We start from the raw sequence: 20,941 nt of genomic DNA, 5'->3' as shown, positions 1-20,941 counted from the left end.
ATTTAAAAAGAATCGAATTGAATTGATATAAAAATGATTAGATTTATTCAGAAAAAAACCTTAAAATCAAATTTGATCAACTTTTATTCCACTGATGTTAATTGGCAGTCGATTGCGCTACAAAATTTTGCACAGAACGTAAAAATATAAATAACATTTCGAGAAACTTTGCATTATTTCAATTTATAATTTCTATCTAAACGGGAACCCTTAGATTTGCAAAACTCAAAATGGATTCCCTCATTTCATCATTTTGAAGTCTTACATTTTCCTTGACTGACATTGGTTTTCTGTAGCCTTTATAGAGATTGCTCTTGAGTACAACAATTTTCCTAAGATTTAAAACAAAGCAAAAATTAAGGCCAATAAATATTGTTCTGATTTCGATGGATTTCACTACCTTGCAAAGTACCAAGGTTTTAAATTATTTTGATAAGCAGAAAAACCGATTTATTTTTGCTTTCATTTTAGGTATTTAAATGGGCTGGTTTAAATCGATTTTTAGATGGTAAATTATCTGTAAAAATGTCTATTTCAAATTCGTTTTGTCACTGCGGGAAACTAACACCACCAACTAAGTCATTAAACGGGTGATGCTAGCTTGGTCTACAATTATTTGGCTTAACCATCGTATGTTATACTAGAGCTCTAGGGTTGGCAATGGTCGTTAACTAGATATCAAAATCGTTTTGTAATTCATCTTAGTAGATCATCCTATTTCTTTTTTTTTTCAATTCAAATGTGGGAAGTAAAAAAAAATCAACATTATTTTTTAAAAATTTCTTCAAAATTTAAAAGAAAGCAATGTAAATTTTTGGGTATTTGTTTTTTCGGCAAGGAGGATAGTAACCATCAAAGTCAGCTAAAGTTTGAAATTTGAATAAATTATTCTAAAGGATATTTCTTAAGGTAAAAAATCCTAAGGATATATCACCGTAGTCGTGGATTACCATAGTAAATCTTGGTTTTTGCACTTGTTATGGTAATTATGCATCTTGAATTCTTTCGAAGCGCATCATAAAGTCCTTTTATACTAAAATTGATTAAGAAGTGGGTTAATTGGAATTTTTTGTTTTTTTTCTTGTTCTTTTTCTTGTTTAGCTTCCATATTTTGCAAAATGAAACATAAATTTTGAATTGAATTAAGCATTCAGTTCCATTTTGCTATGTAATCAATTCAAGTTTCAAAAAATTAATTCTGTTCTAAAGGGTTTTCTTGTGTTTTATATTTGGAATATAGGCGCAATAGGTTTTGTTCTATCAACTTAGGCGGAGATTCATCCTGTTTTGGAAACCGTTCCCAATTCAATTGAAGCGTGTCAATTGGTCAATTTAAAACTTTAAAACTTTGCCACATGCAAAATATATATCCCCTTGTACTCACATAGCGCGTTGGGTGATGGTTTTTGAAACAAAAAAAGTTTAAATAATTTTATTTTGTTATATTTTTATTGTTTTTGCTCAAACTGACACTGCTCCAAAAAGCTTGAAAAGTAGTAGGAACGGAACATTCAAGGCCGTTTGAAACAAAATAAATTATTTTCATTTTTTGTTATATACTTTTTTGTTTTTGCTTCAGCCGACACTACTCCAAAGTGGTTGAAATTTAGTCGGAACATTCAAGGCATTGCCCTGATACAAGCAGTCTTCTTGTTCGACTTAAAAAGAAAGCGACGGAAAATTTGCGCTCGGGTAATTTCTCCAGGCAAATTTTGACCTTTCAGCTAACAATTTTTGACAATTTGTTTTAACATTCGGAAGGTTTTGAGCTCAAATTTAAAAAACAAATTTCACCTATCATCATTTTTAGTACATTTATGAGAGTTTAAAGATTCCCAATTTGGCCAATATGGGATAATTATTGCGCGATATAATTCGTGGTATTCACGCGTAAGCGGTGATTGAATCTCTCGTAGAAATCGTTCAAAATTGGATTCAAGTATGCGTCTTGGTCTATTTAAAAACTTGCTCTATTCGAAATAAATCTATTTGCATTTTAAATAACGTGTGGGGAAATTTTTCATTAAAAAATCTCAAATATTTTTTTTTCAATTTTTTGAAGCACTCGTCAAATACTTGAATAGAAAACTAGTACATGAACCTTAGAAGGCAGTCAGATCATTCAGGGCTTCGCCCTGATACGAGCAGTCTTGTTGTCCCGACTTTCGATACGAAAGTAACGGAATATTTGTGCTCGGTGTGGGTTTTTTTTTTCTTCAGACAAATTTCGACTTTTTAACTAGCCATTTTTGACGGAATTTTTTTATATCATTCGAAAGCTATTGTTGTCCTGAGCTTATATTTGAAAAGATATTTCACCTGTGATCATTTTTCGTGAAGTTATGAGGGTTTAAAGATTGCCATTTTGACCAATTTGGGACAATTAACGCGCGACATAATTCGCGCTATTAACGCGTAAGCGGAGATTTAATCCGTCTTATAAATCGTTTCAAATTGGTTGAACGAAGCTTATTCGCCATAATTGATTTGTTACAAGAAACGAAATCTATCTTTTTGTACTTTATATGGCTTGTGGGGGATGATTTTTATTTAAAAAATTTCAAATTTTAGAAAAAAAAAATTTTTCATTTTATTTTACTTTATTTTATTTTTTTTAAATTTTTTATGTTATTACTGCTGCTCCATAAACCTTAAAAGGCAGTCGGAACATTCAGGGCTTCGCCCTGATACGAGCAGTCTTGTTGTTCCGACTTTAGATACGAAAGTAACGGAATATTTGTGCTCGGGTGGGTTTTTTTTTCTTCAGACAAAGTTCGACTTTTTAACTAGCCATTTTTGACGGAAATTTTCTATATCATTCGAAAGATATTGTTGTCTTGAGCTTAAATTTGAAAAGATATTTCACCTGTGATCATTTTTCCTAAAGTTATGAGGGTTTAAATATTGCCATTTTGACCAATTTGGGACAATTGACGCGCGATATAATTCGAGCTATTAACGCGTAAGCGGAGAATTAATCCTTCTTAGAAATCGTTCCAAATTGGTTGTAAGAAGCTTATTTGCCATAATTGATTTGTTAAAAGGAGCGAAATCTATTGTTTTGTACTTTATATGGCGTGTGGGGGAATGATTTTCATAGAAAAACTTTCAAATTTTAGAAAAAAAAAATTTTTCATTTTATTTTATTTTATTTAATTTTTTTATGTTGTTTATGTTATTACTGCTCCATAAATTTAAAAAGGCAGTCGGAACTTTCAGGGCTTTGCCCTGATAAGAGCAGTCTTGTTTTACTTTGTTTTCTATTGCTCGTTTTCTATTGAAATTACTCCTGGTTTTTAAATGATTGAAGCATCATCAAAAAGGGCGTTTGGATCATAAACCTGGTTCAAAACTGCGATAGCTGTACAGTCAGTTTAATGATGCAATGTTAATCACTTTATAGATCATTTGCATCTGATCAAACTTTGAAAGAAGATTGAAATCGTTTGAACTCTTTTTGTTTCTCCGAAAGTGTTTTACAGAGACTGGGGGAAATGATGGAATTTATATGTTGTATCTAAAATCTGCAAGCGAGGTGTCGGTTTGCAGGCGGTCTTCAAAAAATCAGCGGCGGCATTCATATGTCTCAGTGGATTAACTTATATACCAAAAGGTTCCCTTAAAATAGAGAAATGATATTTTTAGATGCGAAGTTAACCCCAGCTTACAATGATTAGAGGGGAATATGCATGTTGGAAAATATTCTAAGCTGCTCTCTTGATTAGCGCAAAAGAAACTTTAAATAAGCGAAAAAGCCTCAAACTCTCAGAGCCAGAGAGACTTTCGTTTTTCTATTTTAAAGTTTTTGACTCTCATGTGGGCAGAACGTTTTGATTTCCTTGCCTGAGGTGAGGCAACAATATTCATCCAAGAAAAATAAACAAAAACAATTTTCATGTAAATTTTACACAGGGCGCAGGTACTTAAAACTGGTACTTTTGGTACTTAAAAGTGCGCTCTTTTGGTACGCGCTCTTTTGTCGGTGCACCGCGGGTATCCTTAAAGAGCTGAACAGCCCGTATATTTCTACTTCATTTTGGGTGTCTTAACCTAACTTAACTAAATTGAACTTTTGAGTTTCATCAAAAATGAGATGTGAACGAGCATGGCTGTTAATTTACTACGCAAAAAATCCTCCAGATTTTTGGTGAAATTTGTCAGCTCGGGAAGACAAAATGGCAGCTATTAAGTTCTGTAGATTTTTTGAGTCATGAAAAAATTTCAAGTTATGCGGTTGTTTAAAAGTAAAAAGGACAATTTATGGCGTTGAGGGAGCCAAATCCAACCAATTAAATATCATTTTTAAATTTTATAGTACAATTTCTAACGCATAGTTTTAAAATCGATTCGTACTATACGTGCTACCTGAAACTCATTGCCTAAAAAACAACATTGAATCCAAATTAACCTCATGAAATTTGAAATGCTGGACATTTCAATTTTGTGAAACAAATGCGAAACTCAATCTAACATCAACATGGCGCCATTTTGATTGCTTTCTGTCCTATCTCATGAATTATAATTATTTCCTTCAATTTCCCCTTAAATTGGATTTTTAATGAACTGTGGATTCGTCTCCACGATTTGCCAAATTATTTCACTTATATGTGTGCAGATGAAAAAAATCTACTTGGCACACCCAAGTTATTAAAGCCCCCAAAGTCTAGAAAGCGGTGGATAATCCACAAACCGCCATGTCTACAAACCGCCATATCTTGAAGCCGAAATTGCATCAGTCATCAGATTAACAAACTTACATCAGAATTACCTAACAATTGCATAACAACAATGACAATCTGTTGTTATTTTTGCATAAAAAAATAAATTTTTGGCTTTGTTGGAATGTTAATCCTATTTTCGGTATGTTGGCGCTTCGGCTTTTTGGCCTATCGCTCTATAAAACAACCAAATTTATTAGAAATGATAGATTACTACCCCCGACTTGGTTCGAATACCAATTGTAGTCCCAATTACTCAGTACCCCCGAAGCGATTGAGAATGGTTTTATATATCAAACAGCTGAATCTGAATTTCATTTGCTCTTTTCTTTTTTATGTCTGTATTAGCCTTGGTTTTATATGCTGCTTTTAAAAAAGTTTCAAATAAAATTTTACCAGTAAAGGTCCAATAAAACAATAGCTTGAAAACCCATGCATTATCATTCGAAGGCAACTGTTAATAAAAATAAAAACAAGGTTGCTCGTATATCAAGGCAAAGCCCTGAATGTTCCGACTGTCCCTTCATTCATGTCAAATAGTTTTTGGGAAAAGAAAATATTGAAAACCTATAAATTTTGGACAATAGCAAAGTGTGAATTTAATACAACCGATTAGCTAGCCTCCATTCAATTTGGAACGATTTTTATGTGGAAAAACTCCCCACGCATAAATAATTCGCCTTACGCTCTCAGCATTTTGAATGAATTCTTCAAAGCGCGCATAATTTAGTCCAGAACATGGCCAATTTGGCAATTTTCAGACCCCAAGAATTTTACAAAAAATTAATCGAAGGCTGAATATCTTTTTAAATTTGAACTCAAAAAGTCGATATCTTCAATGCGGTATAAAATATTTTGTTGAAATCTATTATTTCGATCGGCGAAAATGACTGAATAAAAAAAGCACACCGAGCATAAATATTTCAGCCAGTTTCTTCGAAAATTGGAACAATTAAAAATCAGATCTATTTCGCTTTATCTGTTCTTAGTTTAACAACTCTCAGATTATAATACAAGACTGCTCGCACCAGGGCGACCGCCTTTTAAAGTATATGGAGCAGTACTAACATGAAAAAATTTAATGTAAAAAAATGATTTTTTTTTTCAATTTGAGGTTTGTTGTAAAAATCATTGCACCACAAGCCATATAAAAAACAAACAGTTAGTTTTCGCTCCTAGTAACACGTCATTTATGGCAAATAAGCTTAAATCAATTTGGAACGATTTCTAAGACGGATTTAATCTTCGCTTACCTGTTAATAGTGCGAAATATATCGCGCGTTAATTGTCCCAAATTGGCCCAAGTGGCAAACTGTAAAACCTAATAACTTTCCAAAAAATGATCACAACTGATATAACTATTCAAGTTTGAGCTCAGGGCAACAAAACCTTTTGAATTATTTTTTAAAAATTCCGTCAAAAATGGCTAGTTAATAAGTCGAAATTTGTCTGAAGAAAGAAGACCACACCGAGTAAAAATATTCCGTTACTTTCGTTTATTCCGTTTCTTAGAAAATCGGATCATTTAATTTTGATACAAAAGTCGGAACAATAGTTCTAGAAAATGTTGTATTAGTGAGAGTACTTTTTCCTTCCCAAAAAAGCAGAGACAAAGATTCCCACAATGCACATCTTAACAAAATCTTTTCTAATCAATATGTAAATTTCTTTCAAATTGGGAATAAAAAAAGATTCAATTGTCAGTTTCAATCAATTTGACGCTAGATATTTTCACCGGCGATGCAGGTTAGGCCTTATTAAAATACCCGACCTGCTATATTCGGAAAGTTATGGATGGTAGGAAGGGTAGGTAATTTCAAGGTTTTCTTAATCTATTCAAATTTCATACCCATATGATATTCAGTATAAGAAGACGGTTTGCAGCTTTGAGCTATTTTGTAATCTCAGTGAAAATTAATGGCTAGCGTAGTCCTATTACATGAAGTATATCTCTTAAAATTTTCCACCAAATTAGTTCTTTGGGACATCTCATTTTAAATTTGAGATTCCCATTACGCTAGTTTTCAGATGACAAAATCAAATGACGCAAATTCCTCCAAGTCAATTAATAACATATGTAAAACGTTGAGGGTTGCTTTTTAAACTTTTCTTTTTTTGACTTTTGAGTCTACACATCTGAGTTTAGTTTCCTGACATTGGATAAACCACATTTAATTGTAGTTTAAACCAAACACCCGAGTTACGCAAACACTGCAAAACTTATGTTTAAAATTGTAACAAGAAACAGATTTTTTGATACTAAAAAAACAGGAGAAAATGTGTCGAAAAAGGTTCAAAAGTTTGTCAAGTAGCGTGTGCGTGTGCGATGTTTTGAAAAAAAAAACAGGCCAAAAAATATTTTTTCAAAGTTGATCTGACGTTTCAGCTGATGTAAAAATGTCTAAATTAAATTTAACCTAAATACAATATGCAAGTCTTCATATACTAGAACTTTGGATTTTAATCCATGATCTACGGGGAGATCCATGATATGGATTTTAATGGCAGCCTTTCTTGAGTTTTTTAAATGAAGTCTGTTCTATACACCATTGTGTGTGCTTAGTTATTTAGAATTAAGTTGAGAGTTATTGGTTATTGTTCCGACTTTCGTAACGAAAGTAACGGATTTTTTGTGCTCCGGGTGGTCTTTTTGTTCTTCAGACAAAATTCGACTTTTTAACCTGCCATTTTTTTCACGGATTTTTTTATCATTTAAAAGGTATTCTTGTCCTGAGCTTAAATTTGAAAAGATACTTCACCTGTGATTGTTTTTTTGTAAATTTATAGGGGTTTAAAGATTGCCATTTTAGCCAATTTGGGACAATAAACGCGCGATATATTTCGCGCTATTAACGCGTAAGCGGAGATTCAATCCGTCTTAGAAACCGTTCCAAATTAATTGAAGGAAGCTCATTTGTCATAAATGATTTGTTACTTGGAGCAAATTTTATCACTTGTGATTAACATGGCGTATGGTGAAATAATTTAACAAAAAATCTCAAATTAAAAATATATTGTTTTTATTTTATTTCATTTAATTTTTTCATGTTATTACTGCTCCATGGAATTTAAAAGGTAGTTGGAACGATGAGGAATTCGCCCTGATACGAGAAGTTTCGTTTAGAAATTGAATTTATCTTTCGCATAAAGCTGTAGCAAGAACTGTAGAATGACAGTTACAGGGCCGCTATATATAAACAAAACTGCTTGTATCAGGGCGAAGCCCTGAATGTTCCGACTGCCTTTTAATGTTTAATAAAACGTAATAAAAATGAAAAAAAAATTCTAAAATTTGAAATTTTTTATGAAAATCATCCCCCACACGCCATATAAAGTACAAAAGGATAGATTTCGCTCCTTGTAACAAATCAATTATGGCAAATAAGCTTCTTCCAACTAATTTGGAACGATTTCTAAGACGGATTAAATCTCCGCTTACGCGTTAATAGCGCGAATTATGTCGCGCGTTAATTGTCCCAAATTGGTCAAAATGGCAATCTTTAAACCCTCATAACTTCACGAAAAATGATCACAGGTGAAATATCTTTTCAAATATAAGCTCAGGACAACAATAGCTTTCGAATGATATAAAAAAATTCCGTCAAAAATGGCTAGTTAAAAAGTCGAAATTTGTCTGAAGAAAAAAAAACCCACCGCGAGCACAAATAGTCCGTTACTTTCGTATCGAAAGTCGGAACAATAAATAAATTATTTAAATAAATAAATAAATAAATAAAGATAGGTATTTTCTGAATATTTTGAATAACTTGTTACTAGGGAAAAATGTGGTACTTTGTTTTTCACATTGCGTGATCAGGGAAAGATGTAACACTGGCAATAAAAACGATTCGAAAAATTTCAGTAACCCTTTTGAATTTTTTGGCTTTAAAAAGCTACTTTTTTTAACTTAAAGTCGGGCAGGCAGTGGGAACATTGAGGTGAGAGGATCAAAAGGCAAGCTCGTATGCTCTCTTCTGTTTTTTTCTTCAGGAAAATGCTTTGTTCTAATTAATACTTTAGGAAAAGGTTTTTACCATCCTAAGGGTTTCAATGACTTGAGCTCAAGTTAGAAAAACGTTTTCCTGTTGCGATCATTTTTATTAAATTATTGTGGTCCAAATGCAATTAATGGGTATGAAGCTTCAAACTGGTCTGAAGCTAGCTGTTGGGTCTTATTTATACGGAAGCAGAGGCAAACTCTATCAATCACGTTGTTTTTGGATGGTAGGTGGACACGATTTTCCAACAAATCTGATTAGACTCAAAATTGTTCAAATCTTGTTGGAAAATAAATTCTTGAATCAAAACTGGAAAAAAAAATTCTTAATTTGTTTTTTCTTAATTTCTTTTTTCAAGAAATTGAGGATTACTAATAAAAATTTTCAATTTTTGAGGTTTTTCTTTGCATTCAAAAAGATAGATTCTTAGAGCCCAAAGCGAGAGGTATACTGTATATCAATTCTTACAGTCACTTTTCGTGAACAAAGAGGGTTTTGAAAATTTCCAACTTTTCCGACTTTGGATGATTAGCGCGCGCAAAAAAAATTGATTTTATGATGGAGGACCTAATCGGCTCAAGTAATAAATTCATAGGTTCATCCTGAGTTTTTGGATTCTTTCTTAGTAGATATACTGAGTTTGTATCACCTTGTACTTGAAATGGCATCTAATTTGATTTTGTGTTCCAAAAATATAGAAAATGTGTTTTTTTTTTTTCGTTTTTTTAAAAATATTCTCAATTTTCTGCGCTGAAAGCTCCCAAAATCTGACTATTCCAACTGTTTTTTATAAAAACTGAAGACCTTGATGGGCAAAAATTTATGCAGTTCTAAGTTTTTAGCATGTGCGCAATCCGAGTGCTATTGGTTCGCCACATACGCCTCGAGTTCACTGAAACATAGAACGTATTAAATTGCCCGTTCAGCAAAAATCAGTTTTCAAAACCAAAAAAATTGAAGAAAAACACTTGAAAAGTCAAATTTTCATTTAGTTTGGAGACGGGAAAGAAGCGGTCGTATCTGTTGGCAATCTGTTCGAAATCTTTAGGCAGTAAATTTAGGCTTAAAATGTTTCTAACACTCAATTACGTTTTCTGTTTCTTGGGATGTGTTTTGCTGTCATCAGATTCAGTTTACGTATCGAAGACCAGCGTCTCAAGAGTTTCGTTCTCGTCGATTCCTTGCTGTGCTGCAACCTAGTTTGAAGGCTTGCTGGACTATATTAATACCCAGCTTAGATGTCATGTCTTTTTCCGAAGAGTTTCAGTAACCTCTTTTGGTTTTGAACATGCAGTGATTTAGGGGCAAATCAGCAATTATAATCAGTATTAACAACTAAATATTAACTGGCTGATAACGTCTATCATACAACAAAAAATTTAATATAATTCACTTGTCATCAACTTGGTTCGTTTCAAAAGATTGTCTGAGTCTCTTAACTCAAAGAAAAATTTAGTATATTTAGGATAAACCATACTTGACTAGCCAGTTGTTTTATTTTCTCGGGTGAGATTTAGATTCTGATTTGGTTTTTGTTTTCTTTAAGTGTTTTTTGTTCCGAGTTACAAAGAAAGTGACGGATGATTTTTTCTCCCGACCAATTTCGACTTTTCAAATAACATTTTGAATAGAACTAGTCAAATTATGGGGTTTGAAAATTGCCAATTTGGGACACGTAACGTGGGTATTTGACAACCAGTTTGTACTTTGCATAATGCGTGATGGGAAGCTCTCGGAATAAACCCAAAAAAAAGATGAAAGTTGTTTTAAATAGAAGTTTTCTAATTTTTTTTAAAGACCTTGAAGGGTAGTCAGAAGAGTCAGTAGTCAGATCACTTTCGAAGAAAATGACGGAAAATTTGTACTGGGCTTGGTTTTTTTTTCTCTTCAGACAAATTACAACTTTTCAACTGGCTTCTTAACCGATTTTTTCTGAGATCATTCAACGTTATTGTTTTTTGAACTAAATTTTACAAAATATATTTCATTGGTGATAATTTTTCTTAAAATTATGGGTTTTCAAGATAGCCATTTTGCCCATTTCGGGACAATGAACAAACAATATTTTTTTGTGCTCGTAACGCGTAAGCAGCGATTTAGTCCTGATTAGAATTCGTTCCAATTTGAGTTGCTGCATACTAATTTTTTATCTTAAATAATATTTTGCTGATAACACATTGTCATTTGCATAGCGTGTGGGGGTTGTTTATTAAAAAACCTCAAACCTTTTGGGGTTTATTAAAAAACCTCAAAACCTCAAACCTTGTGTCATTTTTGCTATAGTGAACACTAGTCAAAAGTTTTTAAAAAGTCTGGACATTGAGGGTTCCTCCTAGTATGAGCAGTCTCATTTCGTTTTATCCTTTGTTGCCAATACCAGTGAGCCATGAAAACCTACTTTCTTCTGGCCATTTGTTGTTGATCTTTTTTTTTGTTGGAATTGAGACATTTTGATCAAGTTCGTCTTTTGCAAACTTTCTTCTATTTGCACACGACTCACACTTTCTTTCTGAAGCGGGTCAAAAAATCAATTCGATATATATCCCAATTTTGAATTTGGAAGTTGTAAAATTATTGTTTGAAATTAGGTTTCTATGTGGTCTGAAAGTTGTTTTGTGAGTAGCCACGTATGTCAGGTGAACATTCGTCCCTTTTTCATGAGTATCAGAAAGTGTATGTTCCTATATTTTCTTACCCGGGTCGTAAAGTTTACTTTACGTTTCGACTTTTAAAGTCGAGCACATGTCAGTGCTTGACCGAATAAATTGTCGACACATACCGCCATCACGAATCGTCCCGCGGTAAGTCAAAACTAAATAATCAAAAAGAGTCAAAACCAAATTTTTTTTCAAACATTAATTTTTTTAAATATGTTTTTTGAGTAAAGAGCATGCATTAAGTATCATTGCAAACTAGAGTATCCATAAGTTTAAAAAAGTTGGTTGGAAAATAGTTCATTTCTATAAAGCATTCAAATTTCAAAAAGTTCCAATCATTTCAATCTGATAAAAAAAGCATCCTGAATAACTATCCAAAAAGCATAAATTATGACGTTTACATTGGGATAACTCAAGTTATTTGAAAATCTAAAGATGCCTGAATTCGGTTGAGACGGTCGAAACATAACAAACTTGAGTCGGGGTACTTATCATCTTGTAGTAAAGTTAGCTCGGTTCGCTAAGTCCCCCAAATTACAGTTACTTCCTAACTCCAACAGGATTTTCTAGAGTATTTGTAAGCTGTTGCTCTTTTTTGTATTCGTTCAAAAATGTTGATGTTTTTTTGATGCACTTGATTAATTCCAAAGTTAACAAAGTTAGATGGATTTTGGATTTCCAGAGTTGTGAAAAATTTACACCTAAACTACATTTTCATCGAATTTATGGCTGATGGACCAGTGTCTTTTCAAAGTATATTTCGATTATAAACTTTTTTCTTTTTTGAAAATATTTTTCATTGTTCCTACTTTCGAAGAAAATGGAATATTTATTCCATTCAAACACTGTTTGTTTTTGCCATTCCTTTTTCTCAGTTTAATGCTCGAAATATGCAAATCTAAGTTGTGATGCATTTCTAAGTTTTAACTATTCTGTCGGAGAAGTTTCTTTGGGGTTCTCAACGCTAGTGACTCGGTTACTTCAGGTTTGATTACAGGAATTGGTGCGTTTTATTGTTCCGGTCAGTATATTTCGCCATTATTATCTTCATATGTTCTAGCCCTTCCAGTTAATGGGAACTTCTCATACCAGTCTGATGGTATATCTTGGGTAGCCGTATTCAATAAAAACTCAAGTATTCTCAAGTTCGATTCATTCGATAGCACCCATGTTCCAAAGATAAGATGCCAAAGATAATCCTAAGCTAACGTTAAGACAGGTTGCTAACTAAGGTCAATCTTAGCTGCGAATAGAGATATAAAAAAATCTTCAAACTAATAGTTTGAAGAAAATAACAAATCTTCAAATTGATGGTTTGAAGCTTGGTCCGGACTGAAACGGATGAAAAGAGTTGGCAACTTATGAATACCACGGAGCGAGATAGTTTTTGGAAATCAATCGATGGCTCAAGTAAACTTTTGGTTTTTTTTTCATACCAAAGTTGGTGATTTTCCAATGTGTTTTTGGTTAGAAAGTTTTCTGAATAACTCTAAGCAAACTGAAACTGAGCCGGAAAAGATCCTCAAAAACGGCATAAATTGGTTCAATAATCCAGAATATGACATCAAAACGACGAATATGCCGGCAAATTTTATCAACTTATTTGAGAATATCTCTCTGCGTTTGTTCAGAAAAAATTAACTTATGGTCAATCCAATTCGTTTTTTTTTTCATCAGCTAAGTGGCTAGAGTTTAGAAGGTACAGCGCAATTAACCCTTTTGTCTGGAGGTTACATTCATTTTCGTCCGGACTTGAATTAAGTTTTTTTTATCAAAATTGCCCAAATCAACATGCATGTGGCTGCACAGGAAATCAAGCTATTTGATTTAATAGCATCTCAAAATTAAATAAAATCCTAACTCCCGGCAATTTAATTTTTTAATTCGACCACCTAATTTTCAAGACTAGTCGTAAAGCAAATTACGTATCCCAAATTGTCCAAATTGGTAATTTTCCGACCCCAAAAACTCAGCAATAAATAATTCAAGGTGAAATATCTTTCTAATTACTGAGAAATTTGCAGTTTTCCTGTCCCCTTAACTCAGCAAAAATTAATTGAAAATGAAATATTTTTTGAATAACTTTCTAAGGCATCATCTTGTAGTACTTATCATCTTGTAGTAAAGTTAGCTCGGTTCGCTAAGTCCCCCAAATTACAGTTACTTCCTAACTCCAACAGGATTTTCTAGAGTATTTGTAAGCTGTTGCTCTTTTTTGTATTCGTTCAAAAATGTTGATGTTTTTTTGATGCACTTGATTAATTCCAAAGTTAACAAAGTTAGATGGATTTTGGATTTCCAGAGTTGTGAAAAATTTACACCTAAACTACATTTTCATCGAATTTATGGCTGATGGACCAGTGTCTTTTCAAAGTATATTTCGATTATAAACTTTTTTCTTTTTTGAAAATATTTTTCATTGTTCCTACTTTCGAAGAAAATGGAATATTTATTCCATTCAAACACTGTTTGTTTTTGCCATTCCTTTTTCTCAGTTTAATGCTCGAAATATGCAAATCTAAGTTGTGATGCATTTCTAAGTTTTAACTATTCTGTCGGAGAAGTTTCTTTGGGGTTCTCAACGCTAGTGACTCGGTTACTTCAGGTTTGATTACAGGAATTGGTGCGTTTTATTGTTCCGGTCAGTATATTTCGCCATTATTATCTTCATATGTTCTAGCCCTTCCAGTTAATGGGAACTTCTCATACCAGTCTGATGGTATATCTTGGGTAGCCGTATTCAATAAAAACTCAAGTATTCTCAAGTTCGATTCATTCGATAGCACCCATGTTCCAAAGATAAGATGCCAAAGATAATCCTAAGCTAACGTTAAGACAGGTTGCTAACTAAGGTCAATCTTAGCTGCGAATAGAGATATAAAAAAATCTTCAAACTAATAGTTTGAAGAAAATAACAAATCTTCAAATTGATGGTTTGAAGCTTGGTCCGGACTGAAACGGATGAAAAGAGTTGGCAACTTATGAATACCACGGAGCGAGATAGTTTTTGGAAATCAATCGATGGCTCAAGTAAACTTTTGGTTTTTTTTTCATACCAAAGTTGGTGATTTTCCAATGTGTTTTTGGTTAGAAAGTTTTCTGAATAACTCTAAGCAAACTGAAACTGAGCCGGAAAAGATCCTCAAAAACGGCATAAATTGGTTCAATAATCCAGAATATGACATCAAAACGACGAATATGCCGGCAAATTTTATCAACTTATTTGAGAATATCTCTCTGCGTTTGTTCAGAAAAAATTAACTTATGGTCAATCCAATTCGTTTTTTTTTTCATCAGCTAAGTGGCTAGAGTTTAGAAGGTACAGCGCAATTAACCCTTTTGTCTGGAGGTTACATTCATTTTCGTCCGGACTTGAATTAAGTTTTTTTTATCAAAATTGCCCAAATCAACATGCATGTGGCTGCACAGGAAATCAAGCTATTTGATTTAATAGCATCTCAAAATTAAATAAAATCCTAACTCCCGGCAATTTAATTTTTTAATTCGACCACCTAATTTTCAAGACTAGTCGTAAAGCAAATTACGTATCCCAAATTGTCCAAATTGGTAATTTTCCGACCCCAAAAACTCAGCAATAAATAATTCAAGGTGAAATATCTTTCTAATTACTGAGAAATTTGCAGTTTTCCTGTCCCCTTAACTCAGCAAAAATTAATTGAAAATGAAATATTTTTTGAATAACTTTCTAAGGCATACTGATTAAAGTTCATATTGTTTAAAACAAAATTAAAGCAAGAATTTGAAATTTTATCGAAAATATCTGGAAACAATGTTTAATCAGAGCTAGCCAATTGAAATTGGTTGACCTGAAAATTTTTTTCAACGGGCGAAATGTTAATTTTAAAAAGTTCCTTGTGGTGAAAAAAAGCAACTCGACGGGACTGGTCGTCAGTGTTGTTCATTATAGAGTCAAAAATATTGACCAGAAACAGGGAAAAATTTTATGCTTCCAGACATGTCAGTCCATTTGATTCCCAGACTTTTATGACCCAGCAAAAACAGTCCAAAATGCAAAAAGTGTCCAAGACATTTGATTCCCGGACAAAATCGTCCAAAAATTGCCAAAAAATTGTCACACTAGTTATTGACCGGATCAAATTGATAACCTCTCAAAAGGAAGGATTAAATCAATAAGGCCACACAACTGAGCAATTAGATCAGAAAGTACTTTGAGCAGCATAATAGAGACAAAATTAGCACAGCACTCAAATCATTTACTTATACCTACACAATTATTGCTTGCTTGACGATGTTGCCAAACGTAAACAGGAGAGGTCATAATTGTAATTTTATTGCCATCAAGTTCGTAATGAGAAATGAAATCCTTATAACCAAATGCTAGTCCATGATGCATACGCATATTTTAAACATCGAATTCTAACAAAAACCTCAATTTTGCGGCGATGTGTTTGATCTAAATGCAATGGCTGTTTGTGCACTTTCCAAGATAACGTCACTATCAGAAATAATCACAGTCATTTTACCGATCCAGTCGATAGTGAAAAATAAAAATTTCGGGATAATTTTTAGAACAACAGCATTTGTTGCAGATGAGCTGCCACGTCAAACAATTTTTTCCGTCAAAAAGACATCAACAGAGAGACTGCAGCAGTATTTCCGAGCTATTCTGACAACCAGAGGACGTTTAACAGAGTAAAACAGGAAAAACGGCCCAGAATGCTGGAACCAAAACCCTTAACTGATTTTGAACTACCGGACCTGCTAAAAGTGACACACAGTGGCGAGGGTTTTCTTCATTTTGACTCTGAACCTAATGATACATAGCGAATAATCTTTTTCACCACTCTTCCAGGACTCAATCTCCTCAGTGACGCTGATAATTGGTTCTGCTATGGCACCTTTTCTATGGCCCCTAGAGTGTTCTTTCAGATATACACCGTCCACGCATCAGTCGAGAGAATTCTGATTCCTATTGTGTATGCATTCGTTCCAGAGAAAAAAGAGGAAACCTGTATTCGCCTTTTGAGCTGCCTCGACATCGAATTTCCTAAACGAGCACCATTGAACTTTTTTTAGGCTGACCAATATGACTTTCCGAGCACTCCCAAATCACAAAAAAACTCCAAAACCACCTTTTTTCTCAGAGCCGGATTCTTGATGGGGCGAGGTGTCTGAAACTATTAAAGGAGTTCACCAAACACCCAATTGATTTCCCCTTTGGTTACTGACGAACAAATCTTTTTTTGTAGCCAAAAAAATCCAAAATTCATTAACGACATTTTGGGTGCCAATGCATATTGAATTAAAAAAGAAAACAGCCCATAAACAAATATTATTGGCAAAACTCTCCAAACATTTTCAAAAATATTCTTGTATTTTTGCTGATATTTTTGTAATTTTTTGAAAATCCCACCTCCTCGAGAGAATCCTAGATCCACCCCTGCCTGTAAAGACTCTTAGCAGGTGTCCAGGACTGGTGTTCCAGAATTATTTGTTAATATTCAGACCAATTACTCGCAAGGGAAATGACCAACATGCGAGCTATTCAACTCTTCGCTGAAAACCGCTGATGTGCTCCTGTTTAAGATCTCCATGCAATTTTTTTGCATTTTTAATGAAAGAATACAATGAGTGAATTTGTGCATTGTTTGATATAATGAGACTCGAACGTTGGACACTGTTCTTCTTAATTTCAAATTTTCATCTTTTCACCTTGGTAGTTTTCCTGGATAGATCACGTTCAGGATGTTCAGGATTGCCCTGAACTCTCTTAATTCCTGACAGGAAGTCCTTTGTGTTCCCCTGGCTGCGTAATCCAACCTTGACCGCCACTGAGACTGGTTCTGATTAAAGGCATCAGATCAAAAGAGATCTATTACTTTTTGACATTAAGAACAAAGAAAACTATATTCTTTGCTGCACCTCTTGTTTATTACAGGCTCCCGTTCCCCTTCGTTCCCATGCTTTTTTCTTGCCTTTGATGAGAAAAATTGAAAGTCATAGCTAAATTGTTTACAGCACATTGAATCTTGGCATTGCGGGCAAGCATAAAATACAGATTGAACCCAATTATATTCAAAGAACAGCGTCTAGTGATGTGCTTGAGATTTTTTGACGGGGGTGTTGCTTTTTTGAAAATTTTTGTAAAGAAAATTTTAGATGAGCCATTTTGAAAAGTTTGAAGCCCTAGAATGCTCATATTGGAAAATTTTGACCAAAAAATTGCGTTTTTTCGGCGCGCGCTCGCCTCTCAAAATTAGTATAAGTTGACGCCAAAGGCGGCTTTAGAAAAAATTTAGTGTCCGTTGTTAAAAAAGGATATCTCAAAATAGAACAGAGGGGGACCCTTTGGGTCAGCAGGGGTCGAATCCCTGAGAGGAAAGGCGTTGGTTTTTGATGTTGCTTTTAGAAATTGCAGCCTTAAAGAAATAGCAATGGAGTTTCGTTAGAATCAAAATCAACACTAAAATATTGTGGGTTGATCAGTCAGAAATTGCTGCTGTACCAATGGAAGGTCCCTGTGGAAATTTTGGCTATCATGGTTGAGTAAAAAGTGACCCCTCCCCCCCCCCCCTCCCTACGCTACTGATAGCATCATTCAGCCACGCCTTCAAAATGTATATCAGATGAAGTTTTTATAAATAACACAACATTTGCAAAGAAGGTGAGAAACGTCGCGACCTGGTTTATGAATTTTGAGATGAAAACTTTGCAAAAATCGGAACTGTTATATGCTAGTGAACTTTTCATGGATTGAATCTGAACGCTAGTAAACTACAAAGAGAGCTGTCACAAAGACTTGGTTCTTCTAATCCGGAGAAAATTGATGCTAATAAACCATTAAGCCCGATGGCGAGAGGGGGTTTAGTAAGAGCTAATTTCCAGGATTTGTAAGTTTCTCTGTCTTCGGATTAATTCAGAAAACGGAACAAGAGAATGTGCATGTCTGGTCTAATCGGCTGAAACTGGGTCCAATTAAAGGTATTAAAATGATGGATAAGCCGGGCTCAGGAAACAATCAATGACACTTATGTTACAATTTATGTTTCAGTTCGAGAACTAATTAGGATGATTACGGATCTCTGAACGAATTCATGACATGCACAACCAGATTCAACCACATAATGCTCAATGTCTGCTAAATTGAACGATTGACTGAAAGTATGTCAAATTTTGATTAAAATCAGTTAAATATAACCTAAAAACTAAAAAAATAACGGCATTTTCTTGTGATACTGGTTCAGTACAAAACACCTAAGGCAAAAACTTACCATCTGATATGCCCAAGAACTAAATCCCATATAAAAACCATATCCAGCTAAAAACACCTTGATATTTCAATAAGCGTTCGGCTGGAACACTTGCATTCCGTGAGACATTTCAAATTGAGTCTTTTGACCACTGAGGTGTGTCCAATTGCTGATTTAGTCATTAAAGCTGTTAAGAAAACGTTTTTTTTTTTCGATCATTCAATCATTTCAAGAATGTGCTCCTCCTTTTATATGTACTCAGGAGCTGGTACAAAGCTCAAAATAGCTAAAAAGGGATGATTTAGTACGTCAATATGAGATGTAACGCTAATTTGTGTTTTCACTTTAGAATTCAACATTTAATAGTGAATATATTAAATTCATGGACCAGAATGAATAATACACTCATTTCATTTTCAATTAATGGCACATGCTAATAAAATTTTATAATAACATTACTCTAGCCAGATGAAATGTTATACAAACTTTCAAATTTTACAATTATATTATCAGAAAAGTTGGCTTTTGAAAAAAAAAATCACAAATGCTGTTTGAAGTATAACAGAGAGCCATCCAGCTATTTAACTTAAACTTGCCACCTATTGCAATATATCACCCCTTGACATTATATAGTATAAAATTCTACCATATTAATCAATCTGCGATTATCTTCGACCTATTTGTTGACTTTCTCGATCAAAACAGTTTCGAAAGAAAATGTTGAAACTTTCAAAAAAAAAGTTACATAATATTTGAGATTTCTTAAAACATCCCCCCACACGCCATATAAAGTGCAAAGTAATATAAAGTAGCGTAGAAATTATGACAAATAGCTTGAATCAACGAGTTTGGAACGATTTCTATGAGGGACTATATCTCCGCTTACGCGTTAATAGCGCGAAATATATCGCGCGTAAATTGTCCCAAATTGGCAATCTTTAAACTATCATAACGTTATGAAAAATGATCACAGGTAAAATTTTTTCTCGAATTTGAGCTCAGGACAACAATACCTTTCGGCTGATGCAAAAAGTTTTGTCAAAAACGCTTACTTAAAAAGCAAAATTGTTCTGAAAAAAAAACCCACCCCGAGCACAAACATTCCGTTACTTACGAAAGCTGAAACAAAAACTGAAAGACCAAAACAACGTTCAGAAGTTTTTGAAGCGCTGTTTAAAAAATTATTTATCAATGTTTTTGTTTTGAATTCTGCTTTCAAATCGCGAAATTTATGGAAAGTAGTTATTCTTTATTGACATGTAATTTCCGATAATTACGGTTAATTTAGTTATGAAATTAAATGTTGTTAATCAGTTAGTTATCCGAAACCGATACACATCAGAACCAAAACGAGGCAGAATTAGCTTGAAATTGCCGAATTTTCTTTGTGTTTACTCATACCGCCAAAAAAGCTGAATCGAATTTCTGCAGTAAAAAGGTAAAAAAAAAACGTCAGGTTTCTGAATTCCAATATCAATGACAATTTCATATAACAATTTGGATGCACTGCCAAATTAAATACGGTATAATTAAATCCCGTATAATTTACCGTATTTAAATACCAAATTAAATACTGTGATAAACATATAGCCTGTTTCAAAAAGTTTTCCGACTAATATGATTGAATTTTAAAAAAATTATAATCAAAAAGACCTACAAAAGATTTTTAAGCATACTTAAAATGCCAAGACGCAACACATTCAAGTAATTTTTACAGTTTAACAAAAATCAGTTTTTCCGTGTCCCGGATGTGTATAACTGCAATAAGAGAAAAAAGTTAGCAGCAAAAAAATAAGAAGCTGCCAAGTAGTCATTTTGCCTTTTAGTTGAAACTACGCAAACGGAAAATCACTTTAATTTTTCAAAACGTGTTGTTCCGACTTTCGTAACGAAAGTACCGGAATATTTGTGCTTGGGTGGTTTTTTTTTTCGTCAGACAATTCTCGACTTTTCAACTAGCCATTTTTGAAGGAACTTCTTATATCACTCAAAAGTTATTAGTAGTCTGAGCTTAAATATTAAAAGATAATTACCTGTGATTGTTTTTTGTACAGTTATGGGGGCTTAAGGATTGCGTTGTGGCCGATTTGCGACAACAAACGTGCGATATATTTCGCAGGATCTACAATAAAGATTAAATGGGTCCAATAAATATGCACGCATTTTTATTGAACCCATTTGTTTTTCTTGTAAATCGAAGTGAATATTTATCTTTGACTTCCAATAAAAAAATACATGTTTGTAATGGATGAAAACGTATCAGTGCTTTTCCGTTCTTTTTCATTATTTTAAAACAAGAAGATGAGTGTTTGATTTAGTGTTTTTTTATTAAGTAC

General features: G+C 33.5%; 1 protein-coding gene across 4 annotated transcripts in view; it reads right to left on the bottom strand.

Moving 5' to 3' along the window:
* LOC134839223 (somatostatin receptor type 5-like) overlaps nucleotides 1-20,941 on the bottom strand; it is a 38,103-nt gene that overhangs the window by 8,567 nt on the left and 8,595 nt on the right. The gene's annotated exons all lie outside the window — the stretch shown is intronic.

This window comes from Symsagittifera roscoffensis, chromosome 2, assembly GCF_963678635.1.
Source record: "Symsagittifera roscoffensis chromosome 2, txSymRosc1.1, whole genome shotgun sequence".
Taxonomy (NCBI): Eukaryota; Metazoa; Xenacoelomorpha; order Acoela; family Convolutidae; genus Symsagittifera; species Symsagittifera roscoffensis.
Note: the sequence above shows the minus strand (reverse complement) of the source record. Positions and strands in the feature narration are given on the sequence as shown.